At 34.7% G+C, this 18,668-nt stretch overlaps 1 protein-coding gene across 21 annotated transcripts in view; it reads right to left on the bottom strand.

Moving 5' to 3' along the window:
• TENM3 (teneurin transmembrane protein 3) overlaps window positions 1-18,668 on the bottom strand; it is a 3,351,339-nt gene that overhangs the window by 179,620 nt on the left and 3,153,051 nt on the right. The gene's annotated exons all lie outside the window — the stretch shown is intronic.

Below are 18,668 nucleotides of genomic sequence, written 5' to 3'. Positions count from 1 at the left end.
TTTGGAAAGCAGGAGCCATTTCATTTTTTGTCTTTGCATCTCTGGAGATCAAGAGAGTGCTTGGCAATGTGTACTGAATTAGAAGAATGAAAAAGTGAATCGGGACTGTCTCTCCTCTTTTTCCTCTTCCCTTTCCTTCCTCCTCTCAATAATATTTATTCAGGGGAACTTTGGGTATCAACTCTATTCAAGTCTTCATTAAGTATCTACTCTGTACAGCACTGGGTAACATATAAGTTAAATAAAATAGTCCTTGTACTTTTGGGATTATAACCTAAATCAGATAAGTACAAGGTGGACAAAATGTAATGTGTGTGTTATGGGTAGCTGAAATCCACAGATTTCTTCAGCCACACTCTCATATATGATTTCAGAGACCACTAAATAAACACTGAACAGATAGAGAAAGAACTAAGATTAAATATTTACATTGTATGCAAGCTAATGGAAAGTTGGAATGATGATTGAGGGTTTAAAAAATCTGGTATTCAGATGACATGGGGGGAATAGGGGAAACTGTCACCCTTCACAAATGTTCAAAGGCTTTTTCAGGGTGGTAACATTTCAGGGCAGTTACAGGGAGAAGGCAAAAGAGATTATATCCCAAGCCTGTGACATTTAGACTACTGGTACTCTGAGTGTAGGAGGTATACAGGATATATCAATTAACAGGTAATTATTAAGTATCTAGTATATGCTGGACACTATCTGAATACTGGAAACAAGATAAAAATAAAATATTTCCTGCTTTATAGGAACTAAAGTCCTATAAAAGGAGACAAAATGTACACTTGTAAGTATACACTGAACAAATGTAGATACAAGGATCAGACTTGTGATTTCATTAGTATAAGAGACTTCCAAAGACACAAATACATCTATGGTTTTACATCTTTACTGTAGTTGATAGGCTCAGTTGTATATATATATTCTGGTTGTACATAATTTACTGCATGATTGTTATCTCCCCCATTAGACTGTTATACCCTGAGGCCAGAAACTACTTATTCTTTCTTTGTGTATTCAGCACTTAGAACAGTGCTTAGCACATAGTAGGCACTTGATAAATGCTTGATGACTTGATTTAGTTTTCTAGATTACTGAAGGACTGGCCTATCTTCATAGAGTCAGTATATATTAAAAGGCAGTTCTTCTTGGCTCTATGAGGGGTTGCCTACCCAACTCATTACACTAAATATATTTGGAATAAATACAAAAATTAAAATTAAGATAGTTAAATGCAAACTAGATTTTGGGGGATCAGGAGAAGCTTCTGTAAAAGACAGTACTCAAACATTGTCATTATTATTACATAGTGTTTTACATGCTAACACACTATTTTCCCTTCATTAGAATGTAAACCTCTTGCAGACAGCAAATATCTTTTTGATTCTCTTTATATCCCTACCATTTAACATAGTGGTTGGTATTTAGTATTCCATGAATAATTATCTCTTGATTTGACAGAGAAATCACTGGATAGTTCTGCCTGAGAGGACTGACAAGAACAGCTACATAACAGAGATACTACGACGGCTTGAGATGAAATTACAGGATGAGATCTAAGAGTCTGAGGGGAAAGGGATTGTGTTTTTAGTTAGATATATTTTAATTTGGAGAAAGTTACATTTGGAAGAAGACCTGAGATACAAAACAGAACAACATTTTATTCATTTGAAAAAAAGGTGAAGCTTGAACCACAGAGGGGTAACTTTTGCAGTGGAGTGATAGGAGAATAACTTTTCTTATGTGAAAAGTTATTTTTAGGTATGTGTTACTTTTTTTCATCAGTGGTCAATATATAATAAACCTACTACAATATAAGTAGCCATATGTTTATAAGATAGTGAAAGAGACTGCAGCTTGGTCCTGCTCCTTATCTCCGCATCAGCATGATGTTTTTGTGCCATTCACTTTTTTTTTTGTCTTAAGAGTACCTCTTAAAAAGGCTCCACTTCAAATATTAATACTTTAGTATTCTATAAATAGTTGAGAGAATCTTGTTACAGTTACTTAAAAGCAAAAGTGGGGCACAGAATAAGTTACTTAAAAGCAAGAATGGGGCACAGAATAAGCACCTGAAAAGTAGGATAAGTTCTTCTGAAAGCTAATTTTTTTTTTGTATTTAAGAAAGATGGTTAATGTAAACACAGAATACTCAAACCATTATGTCGAACCAATTAATCAGTTTAAAAAATCACATGTGTAAACTAGGTGCAAACAAGATCTGAATCAATTTAGAAGAGGTGAAGACCAAATAGCTCATTGGATGTGACAAATGATATCACACAGGAATGTCTTGTGAGTGGCTGAAAAAAATCAAATATATATTTGGGACCTTGAATAAAAGTAAAGCCACTTTGAAAGACACATTCCAGTGATGAAGCAGTCAACTGATAGAACATTTGAGGTTCAGAAGCATCTTAAAGTAGCAGACTCTTCTCTATACTTTGTGCTAGAGGGAGTCAGTGGGTGTCTAGTCTCCTGGTTACTGATCATGTTAATGGAAATGTGGGACCAGTAAATTCATTAGATTCAGAGTATATACCCAGAATAAATAGAGACATAGAACAAAGAAAGATGATTACCTGGGAAAGGAAGCAACTTCAAGAAGAATGATCTCTCCAAAGCAGAGAAAAATGCTACCCAAGTTTCAGAAATGCACTCAAGTAGGAGCTATGAGTTACTCATTTATCACTCACGAGTGACACACATCTTCTCACCATCATTATACTTGGTGCCGACTCTCTGCATAGACCTTGTATGTTTTGTGGGAGAGTATGCCCCAGAGTTTACAGGGAATTGTTCTCTGTACTAACAGCTCTTATTACCTCATCTCAGGGGATGATAACTATGCCATCCTCTTTGCTAAAAGGTAATTGAAATTGTTAGCTGATAATCAGTGGGAAGCAGAGTAGAGGGGGCTTCTGAGTTCTAGAAATCTCAGACAGATCTTAGAATCATGAAGCCAGCTGCTCTTGGCACACCCTTTTGTGTGGGGTTTGAGAATGAGTATAGGTTTGGGGAGTCACTTCAGAAAGGATGTTACATAAAGATAAATATTCCATTATGAGGATGTCTAGAAATGTTGTTTAAGGAAGGCCTCATCTCTGAGGTGAAGGCTGCTTTTCATCTCTGGTGAGGTCAATGACTTCATATAACTTTTCCTCACTTAAATGCAATTTTTGCATGAATCAGAAGACATCCTATGAGGCACAGAATTGCCAAACAGCATAATAAAGTACCCCTGGACAAGGCTTTATCTCTGGAGTTGGATCAGGCAGCTGGAGGACAGAACAGCAGCTTTTATATTTTTTTGAGTTGATGAGATTTTCCATAGAGGAATATTGGCCTTGAGTGAACTTGCTTAGTGGAGAGTGAGCCTTTCAGGATGGTACAATTTTTAAAATCAACCACAACAAACACTTTCATATAAAAAAAGAGAATTGCATATAAAACCGTGAATCTCTGTGATAATTATTTGTTTTAAAGTCCATATTAAATCCAAAACCAAAATATCAGCTTTTTTGGGTCTGTGTTCTATTCTAAATTTCCTTCTTCCCTCTTCTATGTATTGTTAAAAAAATTTCAATAATACCCTTTTCTTTTTTTTTTCCTTTTGGAAAAACATCATCACTTATTTCTGTTGTTTCCATTTCTTCTTTCCCCTTCACTTGCAATAAAAGGCCTTTCTTTGTCAAGTGCGTGCACGCGTGTGTGTGTGTGTGTGTGTGTGTGTGTCTGTGAGAGAGAGAGAAAGAGAGAGAGAGAGAGAGAGAGAGAGAGAGAGAGAGAGAGAGAGAGAGAGAGAGAGAGAGAAATCTTCTGTTTCACTCAGAAACTAGCAACTAGAGAGGCCGTAGAGCAAGACTTGGATTCTAGTTCTTTCTTATATATATCATGTCTGTATCATTTCTGAGCAATTTAGGAGTTTTTCTAAGACTAAAAAGTAGAGATAATATGCTGAGGAAGTTTCCTTACTTTAAAAATGAAATTAGCTGTCTGATTTCCTCTTCCCCCCCCAAAAAAAAAAAAAAATTCAGGACCACAAGATATAAAGCTTAGTCCAATCTTCTCATTTTACAGATGACAAAACTGAGCCTCAGAGAGACAAAGAGGTTTGCCCCAGGTTATAAAGATAATAAATAGCCGAATTAAGGTTCAAATTCAGGTCTCATCTTAAAATAAGTATTCTTCCCTCTCATGGTGCTAAGGAACATTAATCATCTAAAAGGGGTGTGCCAGTTGGCTCCTAGTCACTCCCACTGTCAGCAGCATTTTCACTTGAAGAACTTCTTTGTGGCTGATTCCAGAAAGCACCATGTGATTCCTCCAACAGTCCAATTTTTTGACCCACAGAGTGTAGGTTGGCTCAAATGACATCAACCCACAGAGAAATCTTTCTGTAGGTTTATACAGGAGGTTGGAAAACTTGGCTTTCTTTCTTACAAGAGCAGCCAATGGAGACTTTTGGCCTAGCTCTTTTGTGCTGCAGAGTTTGGAATAAGCAGGAGAACTGAATCAAGTACTCATAAGAGCTTTGCTATAGGAACTTTTAAGGTTGTTGATTAAACACCAAAAGAACTAGCAAATTTAGCTAGTTCAATAAAAAGATCAGGTCAACTCATTCTTCAAGCTTATGTAGACATCAAATAACTGGCCTACTAATTGAATTTTTCATCATTTACCTGATTTTTCTAGAAACATGTAATAGATATCTAATCTTTTATTGAAGCTACTTGATATGCCTTGGTAAATTTACAAGCATGAATGGTACTCTTTCCATCTTTTCAAATATACATAATGAATGAATGATGAGATTTTAGTAAGTCCTAATTTTTGTGATGAGCATTGCAATGGGTGCTGGAGTACAAATACCTTCAGCGGAGAAATGACATACATTGGGGATGGATGATTAAGGGAAAATTTTTTGGTTTGAAAAGTCATAGGAACTGAGAGAGTATAGCTTAGGGAAAGTTATAGTGTTTCATGAGCAAAAAAGTAGAAAGTGGGATCATAAAGAAGAGAGTATGGAAAATAACAAGATTCCTGGACAAGTCTTGACTCCTCGTGGATGAATGGATAGCAGGATGTGAAACATGGTATGAGGATATGATATATGTTTAGGGGCAAATTTGCACTCACCCACCAAAACTGAGTAGATTACAGGAGAAAGACAGGAATATAATAAAATCTTGAAGGACCAATTTCATATAGTGAATTATTACATTTTTTAAAAGACAAAGAAAAAGGATGAACATTTTTTTTCGAAGTAAAATATAATTTTTTTGCATCAGTTGATGCATTTGGTCCTTCTAGTTTTGACAATTTCTGATGTGGGATGGAGAGAAGAGAAACTGGCAGGAAAAATGGTGACATTGCCAGCTAGGCCTTGAATTCTGGTGATTGAAGAACTAAAGATATACTACTAGACTTACTCTTCTGCTAGGATTTCTATTTTGAAGTTTAAATTCAGGGATCATCTAGGAGGTCACAGAACACTAGAATTTGCAAGTTGTCGATCCAGATATCACCTCCTTTATAAAGAAGTGAAACATGGTTTATCATTTTGAGTTAGGCTGTGTAGCATTTTAATGGCAAAACTATCAAGCCCTTTGTAAATATTTTTCATTCGTCATTACTATATAATCTTACCATAGAAAAATCTACTGAATGAAAGGTTTGGTCACTTTATTGGTTTTAATAGTCTTTGAAGTGTAAAAGTAATCCAGGGGATAAGACACAGATGTTAAATGTAAAAAGTAAAATAATTCTATGATGTTTGTGTTTGGAGCACAATTTTATTTCACTTTAGTTTTTTTAAGCCAGATGGGCAACAGCTTTACTATGTATTTTTATTACAGAAAATCTCAATAAAATGGGATTTTCATTCTACTTAAGATACTGTCTAATGAGAATCATACCCAGTAATAACTGTGCTATGTAAAATGCTACATTGAAAACAAGGAGCAGTAAGTGGTCCGGTTTTATCCCATTCTTTGGCTTAAAATTCTCTATGTTAAGGTTTTAGTGAAACTCTTGTCAGTGATTTAGTATTATTAAAGATTTTTATGCATGTGAAAGATGTTTGTGATATTTATTACAAAGGTAACAAAGACAAAAATCAGAGTGGGGAAGACAATTGCATAATAGTTGAGAACGCTACAGGAATTACCAAGCATGGAGATAATAAAATTACATGGCTTTACTTGGCAAGCAAGAAGAGGGGGGAAAAAAAAAAACTATTTGCGTGAAGGAAAATTGGCTAAATAAAATATATCTGTAAATAAGGAATGTTGAACACAATCTTTCAATGCAGGGCTGGCGGGCAAACTTGTAAAAATACATGGAAAGCTCCTCTACACAGGTTTAAATCTAGGGGAGAATGAACTTTTAGTTGATACATAAGCTAAATCAGATAACTGGAAGACTGAAGGTTTATTTTCTAGATCTTGAAGTTTTTCTTCAAGTAGAGCTCAGGATAGAGAGACATAAGTTGTACATGTCACTACTGGGCCTTTTTTTTCCTCGTTCCCAAACAGTATTTTCGTACTACAATACTTTTATGTTATAGTTTAAAATAGCTACGAAAATGTTAAAGGAACCTTTTCTGTAGATCATAGGCTATGGAGGAAAACTCTCTTCTTGGACTTGGAAAGAATATTGGTTGAGTGATAGTAGCGAGGGAGAAAAACATCAACCTTCTAGAACGATACTGCCTTCTTGACTGATTTACAAAATGGGCAATGGCTTACTAAATGGTTTTGTCAGGGTCACAGGATCCCTAAGAAGGTCCTGGAACAAACCAGTTTAGCAGTGCAAGTGATGAAACAAAGTTTAGTTAAGTATATGGAAGGTGGGTGATGATAGGAAATTCAAAGAGATGCAGGGTGGTTTACAGTGGAAGAAGAATATACAGGGTAATTAGAAAAAAATTGTTTTTTGAGTCATTTCAGTCATGATTCTTCATGAACTCCACTTGGAGTTTTCTTAGCAAAGATGCAACAGTGGTTTACCACTTCTTTTTCCAGCTATTTTAGAGATGGAAAAACAGATAATTAGGGTTATGTGATTTTTCCCAGAGTCATACAGGTAGTAAAATTTGCCAGATTCAACCTTATGAATCTTCCTGACTCTAAGCCCAATGCCAGCTTAGAGGAAATATTTCAATGCTCAGAAACACAAGTCGGACTTAAGTGGCAGGTACACAAGAGTACTTTTCCCTGAAATATAGGTCTTAGAGGAGTAGAGCTCTTAGAATTATTCATTTAACCACAAGGGATCTTACAGGGTATCTAGACCAATTACTTCATTATATGTACACTTAAGGCCCAGAAAGAGTTGCACAGGTCACATAAGTAGTAAATGGTAGAGTCAAGATTTGAACTCAGATTGTCTCAACATAAATCCATTGCTCTTTCTACTGTATCATGCAGTTTAATAACATCTAGGGGAAGATGTAAGGAAATTCTGAGATTGAGAGAAGAATTCTAGATATAGTTTTGAGAAATTCCTAATCTGCTGATTGTTTATTAAATCTCTGGATAACCATTGTACTTCATTGTGGTGGTGTACAATGGAAAATAAATAGATTCCCTGTCTCTGCCACCCTTGCAGTCTTTGAGCAAACAGGTATGGTGAAATAATGAAACATATTTAGTGTTCTTGAAGTCTATGTATAATTATGGGATAGAAATGGGCATTCCAATGGAGACGTACCAGGCTGCAAATGACAGAAAAATAACAGCAATACTATGAACATAAAGAAGACCATCTGTATTTGGAATCTGCAAAGTTAGAAATGTTTTCGAAATATGTTAAACCTCAGGCTTTAGGACATCAACTCATTACTACCTGGGGTGTTGGAAAAGAAGCTACCCACATCATGCCTAAAGGGGCTTCTACTACATAATTAGTGTGATCATTTTTCCTTCCACAGGAGGTCGTAAAGATAAATGTCCCAAGATAGGGAAGTCCAAAGGATTGTTATAAATAACTTTAGTCTCTTATCAGAGACAATAGATTTCCAGAATGCCCAATGGTATCATTTAAAATTAATTCCTCTGTTTTTAAGATAACAATTAAAAATATTATCAATAATTACTCTTAAGTGTGCATTTTAAGAGGAGGATGGCATAGTAGAGACTGGCTATTAATAATACATGGCTTTATGTCTTGCCTCTGATATGAAGTTCGAAGACCCTAGAGAAGTCACTTAACCCCTTAGTTCAGTCAATTTGCTAAATTACACATTTACATTGATTGAAAGATTTCCTGTAGTAGGAACTCCCCATCTCATTGAGATCATGGATCTGGCCCAAAAGTATTATTCAAACAAATATAATGCACTAACGTTGCTTTTCTGACATAGAATTAGAAAAATCACATAATACATTTCTTAATGATTTAAATATATAGATAGATCAGCATCAAACTACCTTTCAACAGAAACTGAAATCTTATAAATTTAATTATATTTAATGTGGTTTGACAGGTATCATTTCCATTTTACAAATGGGAAAACTAAGGCACAGAGAGAATGTGATATGTCAGAGGTAAGGCAGAAAATCAGCACCAGAGCCAAAACTAAATCTATACCTCTCAGTCCTAAACTCATGTCTCTTCTGCTTTTCTCCCCTATCTTTGTTTGGAACTGATATTTAAGTCTCAAACTAGATTTAAAAGCTAATTTGCTGAATTTTGAAAACATCATTTTTCAAACTGTTTATCTGCATTTAGAACAGAAGCAAACAGAATGTAAAGTTGTTTCAGCCATAGGAATGTGTCATAAGTTTAGAAGAGTGATCAAAAAATGGAGAGTTCAGGAAAGAACTCTAAGCGAAGAACTTCTGAAGGAGGAAAAGACAATGTTTAAACCTTTAACCATTCCATCACTTAGAGAACTAATCATTTAATTACCTAATCTAAACACTCCAGAATTAACACCCTCTTCGAGTTTGTGCTTATGTTTCCCCAGAATTTTCTTCAAAACAGATGCGCTAGTTCATTGTGTGTTCAAGAGACCATTTAAAAATGACTGATTTACAAAACTCTAATAGAAACATCTAGGTGGTGCAGTAGTTAGTGTGTTCGATCTGGAGTCAGAAAAGATCTGAATTGAAAATTTGACCTCAAATATTTACTAGCTGTGTGACCTTGGGTAGGTTATTTAAACTTTGTCTGCCTTAGTTTCCTCAAGTATATGATGGGAATAATAATAGCAGATTACCTTACAGGTTTGTTGAAAGAATCAAATAAGCTATCATTTGTAAATTTTTATTAATATCTTAGCAGGAAATAGTTTATTAGATTTCTATTTGAGAAAAAATTTTGATAAAGAATAATAATAATAAATATTATACAACTATAAGCTTTACAAAGTGCTCGTCATGCACTATATCATTTGCTCTTCATGTTTGGCTTAAAAGGAAGTAAACTTTGAGGGCATGGTCCTGAGAAGCTTTCAGGCTGAATGAAATAAAGGGGAAAGGATGCTGAAATGGCAAATGGCAAAGAGCTAAAAAGATGGCTTATTTCAATTCTCTCTCTCTCTCTCTCTCTCTCTCTCTCTCTCTCTCTCTTTCTCTTTCTCTCTCTTTCTGTCTCTCACTATCCATCCATACACACACGTACTTGTGTATACATAAACACGTAAACAGCTGAATCCTGCCCACGGATACTTCAATCTCTTATAAATCCCTCCTTGGTTCAGATGAGTGATTCCTGGTAATTTTGAATGACTTTTTCTCAAGGTAAGAGAAGAAATTCCCCAGGTAGAATCTAGTCAGTCAAAACCCATTTTGAAGTAGTCAGTATTATTTGACATTTGTTATCCACTACTTTAATGAGTGTATTTCTCATGCTGTTATACAAGTCAATGATAAAAATGTTCAATAGCATAAGCCCTAGGGTGGACCCACATAGAATGCCAAGTCCTTGATCAGCTACAAAAATTTGATATTGTCATCCAACAGCAGAGGGTTTCATACTCTATCTCCTATTCTGCCTATTGATATGCCTGCAACTTAATATATTTCAATCTGTTAAGTGTCCTTTTGATTCTGAACAGTCTATAATGCTCTATCAATTCTGAATTAGAGGACTCTCCACTCTCCCTTTTCTGAAGTTTTTTATACTATTCTGTCATCAACTATCCTAATTCCAGATTCCCACCCCCTATTCATCCTATTAGCTGAAATAACTTGGAAAAACATGCTTTTAAAGATCCATCAGGGAAATTTCATGACTGAACTCTCTTTTAGCCTAAAAGACAGTTTAGTCAAGAGAAAAAAAAATTTTTTTAACACATATGCTATGTTTTTTTTTTATTTCCAAAGCTGTTAAAAGATGGGAGGAATCTATGGATCATTTTGCCATTGTGCATAACTATTCCTAATTCTACTTAAAAGAGAAGAAAAGGGCCATGTTGTTTGTATATAATTAGCATGGACTGTATTTCATGACTCATTCTTCATTTAGCTTCAATAGTAATTTGACAACTATACATAGAATTATATCCTTTTAAAATAGTAATGGGTTTTCCAAGAGGTAGAGTTAGCCCAGGAAGTAAAGGATGGCTTTGGAGTCCGGAGGTCCTGTCTTTGCTATATACTAACTGTGTGATAATGTGATATGACTATCCTAACCTCTCAATGCTCCAGACAATTCTCTATGGCCTTCAGTTGCCAATGACTGGCAGAAGTGCATAAGGGGGGGGGAGTTTTTACACTAGTGGAGTTCCCTAAATCAATAAAATTATGGATTCAGATCAAAACAAAAATCAGCTAACCAAACAGTATCATAGGCAAAATAATTAGTAGTGAATATCACAGAAGATGGATTATAAGAGGTGCCAGTATACACCATGGGATTAGGGTTATTGCAATGGGGTTTAATTAAAATGGATAACATTATAGGTAAAGTAATCATAAGAATAGATTGAAGAATATAAGAGGCTTTAGAAGTTTAGTTTAACCTCTCCCCTAATTTTACAGAAGAGAAAACTAAAGCCTAGGTAAAATAGATCAGTTGTTTGAAGTCACATAGGTAAATAGCAAAAGCAAGAAAGGGGAAGAGGTAGAAGAAGTAATAAAGGAGGTGGAGAAAAAGGGAAGAAGAAAGGAAAATGGGAGAAAGAGGAAGCAGTGGAAGGGAAAATGAGGAAGGGAAAAACAAAGGAGGCAGAGAAGAAATTCCAGGATCTCAGTGCATTGTGATTCAAGATGATAGCTAAAATGTATCTGTAGCTTTACTGTAACATATTCATACACAACTGAAAACTGCTCATGTCTCAACAATTAGATGGGTTTGTGCAGATTGCTTATTATGAATTTAAGACTTTCAAGATGCAGATTCATTATCACTTCAAGTCTACTCTTCACTTCAGTTCACATGAACAAAAATATGTGCAACTCAAGACTGCATGGAAGGTGACAGGGAAAGAGAAAGAATATTTAAAAGCCAGGGTAGTGAATACTATGGAAATCGAAAAGCAGAATTAAAACACATTATATATAGCCAAGTAGCAGCTTCAGTGGGCTGGTTATACATATTACTCTGTCAAGAAGAAAATGACCATTTTTTGTTTTGTCCTTGGGGGCATGCCTTTGACTGTGTTACCACTGCGGCCATCAACATCTCTACCTTTCCTTTTGGTCTTTGATGCTGTAAATGAGAAAGGAAAGAACTGTGTGGTTTAACTGGTGGAACACGCCTGCATTTTTTTTTTTTTTTGGCAGAACCTTGACATACATTAGGAGAAATTGTGAAAAGATATTCATAAAAACAGAATGAGGTCTATGCTACCATCTTACTAAACACAGTAGCTTTTAACAGTAAGATTCTGAAAGCAGAGGGAGGCAGATTTTGGTTCAGTGTAAGGGAAATCTTAATCTGGAATGAGTTATTTTAGGAAGTGATGAATCTCTATCTCTCTAGGTGATTAAGCTCTAAAAGTAACTCATTATCTTTCCCCCAAACTCTTCCCTCTTCCAAACTTCCCTATTTTTATCGACAATCCCATCATCCTTCCACTGTCACAGGTTTATCCTCAACTCTTTAATCTCAATAGCTCTATCTAACCTGTTGTCAAATTTTTATTTTGTTTGTATCTCCACAACATTTCTCAATCCCTCTTCTTCACTCACATCTTATCGCCTTAGTTCGTATCATCATAAATTCTCAGTTGGATTACTGTAACAGCTTTCTAATTGTTCTCCATGACTCAAGTTTCTTTCCACTCCAATCTGTCCTAAACACTGTCAGTGAATTTCTTTAAGCATAGGTGCGACCACATCACTTTTCTATTCAAATAATTTAAATGGCTCCCTGTTGACCTTAGCACAGAATTTAAATTCTTCTGTTTAGCTTTTGAAGTTTTTATTCTGCCTTCATTAAAAATTATTCTCTTTCCTATACACTATATGATCCAGGAAAAATGATATCCTATTCTTCATTCTATTCTAATTTTATTTATTTACATTAGCCAACACCCATTCTTGAAATGTATTCCATCCTTTTCTCTGCCTCAGAGTACTTCTCATTCTTGAAAACACAGCTCAATTTGAAGTCTTTTATGCTCTTCCTAACTGCTAATTCGTTCCCTCCCAAAATGTCTTGTATATAGCAACTTTGTATTTATCATCTTTATATTTATTTTCTATATGTTTACACATACATATGAAGTACAAACACACACACATATATATTTATGTGTCTATACACACAACATATTTATTATTTCTTACTTTAGAATAAGAGATCTTTAGGAATTCTTTTTCTTTTTTCTCTCTGTTGATATTGCCAATGTTTAGCACAGTGCTTGGAACATAAGGTTTAACAAACATTTGTAGATTATTGTTGATCGAAAAGATGGAGGCTGAATGAACATTTATTGGTGGTCTTGTAGATATAACTTACATTTATGATATACTTACTCACATTTATCTTGTACTTTAAAGGTTTAAAAGTGCTTTTCTTATGACAACCATAGTATGTTAAGCATGTAGTAAAAGTATAATTTCCATCTTATAAAAGTTAAGTGATTTGTCAATGATAAAACATCCAGGAAGTGTTAGGTTGGGATTCAAGCCCAGATCTCTTTAGTTCATGTGTAATACTTCTGATTTGCCATGTTTTTTTTTCTTTCCAACACAAACCATAGTTGGTACCATGCATAGACTATAGAAAATGCTTATTAGAATTATTTATTAAAATTAAAAAATATTTGTCTGCCAATATAGGAAAGATTTTCAAATAAAAAGGGGATTAGGCTGCTGTTTTTTGTCTTCATAAAATTGAATAGAAGCAATTAGTGGAGGTTATAGCAACAGGGAACCATTTAAAACAAATTTTTGCTTAAAATGAGGAAAAAAATTCTTGGCAGTGATGTTCAAAAATGAAATGGGCTGCTTTAGTCTACTGCAAAAGAAAGAACATTAGATTTGTTGACCAGAATGTTTAGGATTAGGTCCTGGCTTTGAAGCTTTATGTGATTTTACATTAAATCATTTCATCTCTCTGTGGTTCAGTTTCTTTATTTGTAATATGATGAGGTTGAATCTCTACATTTCCTTTCAATATCAAATCATATAATAATGTTAAGAGAGATGGCAAGTTTTCCATCACTGGAATTTTCAGGAACTTATTACATCACTAAATTTGGGAGATTCTAGAGGAGAAATTCTCACTTTGGGAAAAGGGGAAAAAATTTGAATGAGATGGTTTCTCTGGTACTTTATAATTCTAAAACTCATTGATTCCACAAACCTCACAAATATCAACAATTCTCTCTCTAGTGATTATATTTTTTTCATTTCATTTTAAAATGGGACAAATTTATACAGGCCTGTTCAAATGATCATCCCACATTTATGTGCTTCTAGAGCTTTTGTTATATAAAATGAAATCTATTCTTTCTATGTATTGGTCTCAAGAAGTTGTGGAACATACAAAATATGAAGAGAGGAGATTCTGAAGAAAAGTAGCAATAATGAAAAATATGAATAATAATGTTGAAAATTGGACAATAGTGTAGTTTGATAAAAATATTCAGAGTACAACCAGATCTTCAGTGTAAGATGAAAGCAAGTGAATGTAAAGATTGCAATTTGCAACTTGGACTCTTACCAGACTAAATAATGTGCTTAGGAAGACAGATATTTTAATAAATCAAGTTTTGTTTTTAACTTCATTCTATCTACACATATAGATTCAATATACTAGTTAATATATTAGAGATTCCTAATTCATCACTCTTTGCTATCATTTTTTTGCTTACTATTATTTCAGTAGTCTATAACTTGCCGATTCACCTGTAGCTACTTAAAATCAATACAGCTTACAAAAGTACTGTTGTGGATGAATATTCTTTTTTTTATTGCTCTACCTGTTGCTTTTTTTAAAAATTAATTTTATAATTATAAATTTTTTGACAGTATATATGCATGAGTAATTTTTTTACAACATTATCCCTTGTATTCATTTTTCCAAATTTTCCCCTCCCTCCCTCTATTCCCTCCCCTAGATGACAGACAATCCCATACATTTTACATGTGTTACAGTATAACCTAGATACAATATATATGTGTAAATCCAATTTTCTTGTTGCACGTTAAGTATTGGATTCCGAAGGTATAAGTAACCTGGGTAGATAGACAGTAGTGCTAATAGTTTACATTCAATTCCCAGTGTTCCTTCTCTGGGTGTAGTTGTTTCTGTCCAGTGGATGAATATTCTTGCTACCATAAAAAAAAAACCCCGAAAAATGTTACGTTAGTTGGTGTTTATAAAAGTAAACAAGTTCCTAATGGAAAACAATCTTTAAAACAATAATTTTTAAAAATCATCTCCAGTTTTGTAAGAGCGTCTTCCCTTGATAAAACTATATTTTCTATCTCATATGAAAAATATTTCCCAATGTGCCAAAAAGACTGACCTAAGAATTATTATTTAAGATTTGCATTTTGTATACCATATTGGATTATTGAGAAGACAGTGTTATGTGAATTTAAAAATTCTAGATGAACAGTTTTGATGATTATGTTTCTTCACAGTATTTGCTTTTTTCCCCCTTTGATCTGCAATTTTCCTTTGAAATCTTCAATCAAATTTTTCTCTTTTATCTGTATGTAATATTATTTTCCTCTGGACCTGGGATGCGAGTGATGATTCAGGGAGAGAGAAATGTCCAAATGGTTCCTGATGATACTAGAACATAGGAGAGATTGATTGTCCATGCTTTCCTCATCGGGACCCTTGGGGTATGTTTGCTCATAAAGGACAGGAAACTTTGTTGTTAAGTCGTTTCAATTGTATTCAATTTTTGCGACCCTAGTTGGAGATTTTCTTGGAAAAGATTTTTTTTCCATTGATTTACCATTTCCTTTTCTCGCTCATTTTATAAGTAACTGAAGCAAGCAAAATTAAATGACTTGCCCAGAGTTATCAGCTAGTAAGTGTCTGAGGACATATATGAACTGAGGTCCTCCTGACTGCAGGACTGGTACTCTCTACACACTGAGATAACTTTACATCAGGATTAAAGAGGCACAGCATTTGTACACGGCTAAGTAGAACCACTTACCACATCTTCCTTACTGTTACTGTTGCAATACAGACTTTTTGTTTGTCTTTCTGTTTTCTCTGTGTCACATCCACAGACACACAACACAAAAAAACCACTTGTGCCAAGAAGTCTTATTCTTTCTAAATTATTCTTTTTTCTTTGGGTCTGGGTGTTGATGGTATTGGTGGGGGTGGAGGGGTAGGCAGTGGACTGCAGAAGCAGTAGAATAAAGAGACAAAGTGATTTCTGATGATCCTGGAACACAGTAATGACTAGGACAGAGTTAGGGATATAGGTTTGTTCTTAAAACTATAGTGAAAGAGAAAATCAAATGGAAAGTTAGCTAGCCTTCAAGCTATTTAATGATGAGTTGGCACTGTGATGTTATTATGTATTATTTCTTATCCTGCACTCTATTATTGAGCAAAACTGGCCTCCTCACTGGTGCTCACAGACCTTACTCCATTTCCAATATCTATGTTCGTACCTTACGTATACTTCCACCTTACCTCTGCTTCTAAAAATCTTTCTTTTCCTTTTGGAAAAGGTACCTTGCAGACAGGTTGTGAAGAACTCTAAAAGCTAAACACAGCTTAGATTTGATCCTAGGAACCACAAGGCATCATTGGAGTTTATTGAGTAGGAGAGCGATATGGTCAGACCTGCAATTTACGAAAATCACTTTGGCAGCTGTGTGGAGAAGAAGAGAGAGGCCTGAGACATGAAGGCCAATTAGAAGGCTATTGCTGTAAGGCAATGAAACTTTGAACTGGGATGGTGGGTTTCTCAGTTTGCTTTGCCTATTTGTTTTTCTCTCTGATCATAACCAGGAAAAAGCCCTCATATTTATTATTTTCACACAGAGGGGGGTGTTCTGCATATACTTCTTTGAACACCACACTTAGATACCAATTCCAGCTGCAAGTTACAGACAGCTGTTGTTGACAAAAAAAAAAAAAAAAAAAAAAAAATCAAAACCGCCAAGGGAATCAAGCTAGGACTAATCAAAAAAAGGGTTTTGCTGATTTTATGTATTCATCAGTTATACTATTTTTAAGTTTGCTGATATTTCTGGGATCAGTTCTCCAGTCTAATGGGAATTAAATTAATTTAGTTTTTCTTTTAGGGTAGGCTCAAATTTAGTAACATGAATGATAATTCTTGGAGAACACACAATTTATCTCTCTATATTCTTCCTTTCCTTTTCCTCCTCTTACTATAGGCAAGTTCCTTAAATATGGATATTTCCTTTGTTTTTGTAATCACAACTTCTAGTGTAGTAGTTTTAGGAATAGGATTAGATAAAGGACTGGATTTTATCCATATAAGGAATTCCCAAGAGAGGGGAACCTTTCAACCAATGTAGGTCAACATCTTCTTTGCAACTTAGCTTAGAAAATTGCCTATCACTTTGAGAAGTTAATAATATAACATATTAATATAGATAATATGTAAATATAAATGTATATAAATATATAAAAATAATATATATATGATATATGTAATATAACAATAATATAACACGGGCCTAGGCTTATATAGCAAATATGTATCTTTTAGGCATTCAGACCAACTCTTAGACACGATACAATTCTCTCTCTCTCTCTCTCTCTCTCTAAGGAGATACTTATTAATTTCTTTTTGGTTTGAACACAAGTTTTAAAAAGATATGCACATTTTTTAGATTTAGGGTTTCTACTTAAAATCCAGGGACATTCTTGGAGTCAGGAAGACATATTCCTGAGTTCAAGTTTGAATTCAAATTCTTACTAGGTCTGGGACTCTGGATAAGTCACTTAACCTTGTTTGCCTCAATTTCCTCATCATAAAATAAGTAGGAAAACGTAATGGCAAGCCACCTAGTATCTTTGCCAAGAAAACCACAAAAAAGGTCACACAAAGTCAGATACAAGTGAAATGTCTGACCACCACAACTACCAAATTTAAAATCTAATTTTTTTCAAATCATTAAAACTGATGAAACAAACCAAACTTTTCTTTACATATCTCAAAAAGAAAAAAAAATTCTTGTCCTCTTAAACATATGGAAGAGGGGAACTGAGTTCTTCGAGGTATATTGAGGGAGAAAACCAGATGGAAAGTTAACTGGCCCAACAAGCTGTTGAATAATGAGACAGAACTGTGGTGTTTCTTTGGCAAGCCTAATAGCTGTCACTAATGAATCTCTCCCTAGTGTAAACATATTGCAGAATAACACCAAATCTTGCATTTTAGGAAGCAAGAGACATAATACAAATCACATTAGTGATTCTGTTTTATCCTTTAAACATTATCAAGATAGATAACCTCTATCCCAGAATCATGTCATCACTGATTAAGAAATGAAAGCTATCTCAGGGTTCATATATTTCAGTCTTCTCACCTGTGTCTCAGAGAGGTTAACTTTCCCAAGATCACATAGGTAGAAAATGCTGGGCCAGGAATGAATTCAAATCCAGGATTCTGTACTATAACATAATACCTCTTCATATTCTTTTATCTTGAAAAATGCTTCTTCAAAGATCCTCTTCCTGTTAATCCCCTGTCCTTCTCAACTCTTAGAAGGTTCATAGGAGTTCAAAGTTTTAATCGATTTTGTAAGTTATTGATTCCAAAGCCCTTATACATGAGAAAACTTAAATCTAGAAGGATATGATCAAACTGGCATGGTTTATTAATTAAACTCAGAAAGCAGAGTCCAGATTTCTAAGTCTCTATTTAGTGCTCTTTTCCACACCATGTCACAGACTCCCAATAAATAGTTACTTCATTTAGTACAATTTGTAAAGCTTCTTTTCTTGTATCCATTTTCTAAATTGACATGCTCTTTTCCTGGTTGCCTGGGAACACTCCTGATCAGGTGTTCATTTCTAAAGTTGTGAGTTCTCTGGGGTTCACACAGAGCTTTCCTACCTCCACGTGACTAGCAAAATCCCCCTGGCTGGTGCCAGTCAGAAAATAGGTACTCTAAAGGACTCCTTTATGGATTGTTTGCAGGAGGATTCCTGAATGATGACATCATATGACCCCAACTGAACACTGGCCAAGGATGTCAGAAGAATAGGATTATCTGGGGAACACAGTGTGGGACTTTGTGGGAACT

This window comes from Sminthopsis crassicaudata, chromosome 6, assembly GCF_048593235.1.
Source record: "Sminthopsis crassicaudata isolate SCR6 chromosome 6, ASM4859323v1, whole genome shotgun sequence".
Classification (NCBI taxonomy): Eukaryota; Metazoa; Chordata; class Mammalia; order Dasyuromorphia; family Dasyuridae; genus Sminthopsis; species Sminthopsis crassicaudata.
This window is presented reverse-complemented; position numbering and strand designations above follow the sequence as displayed.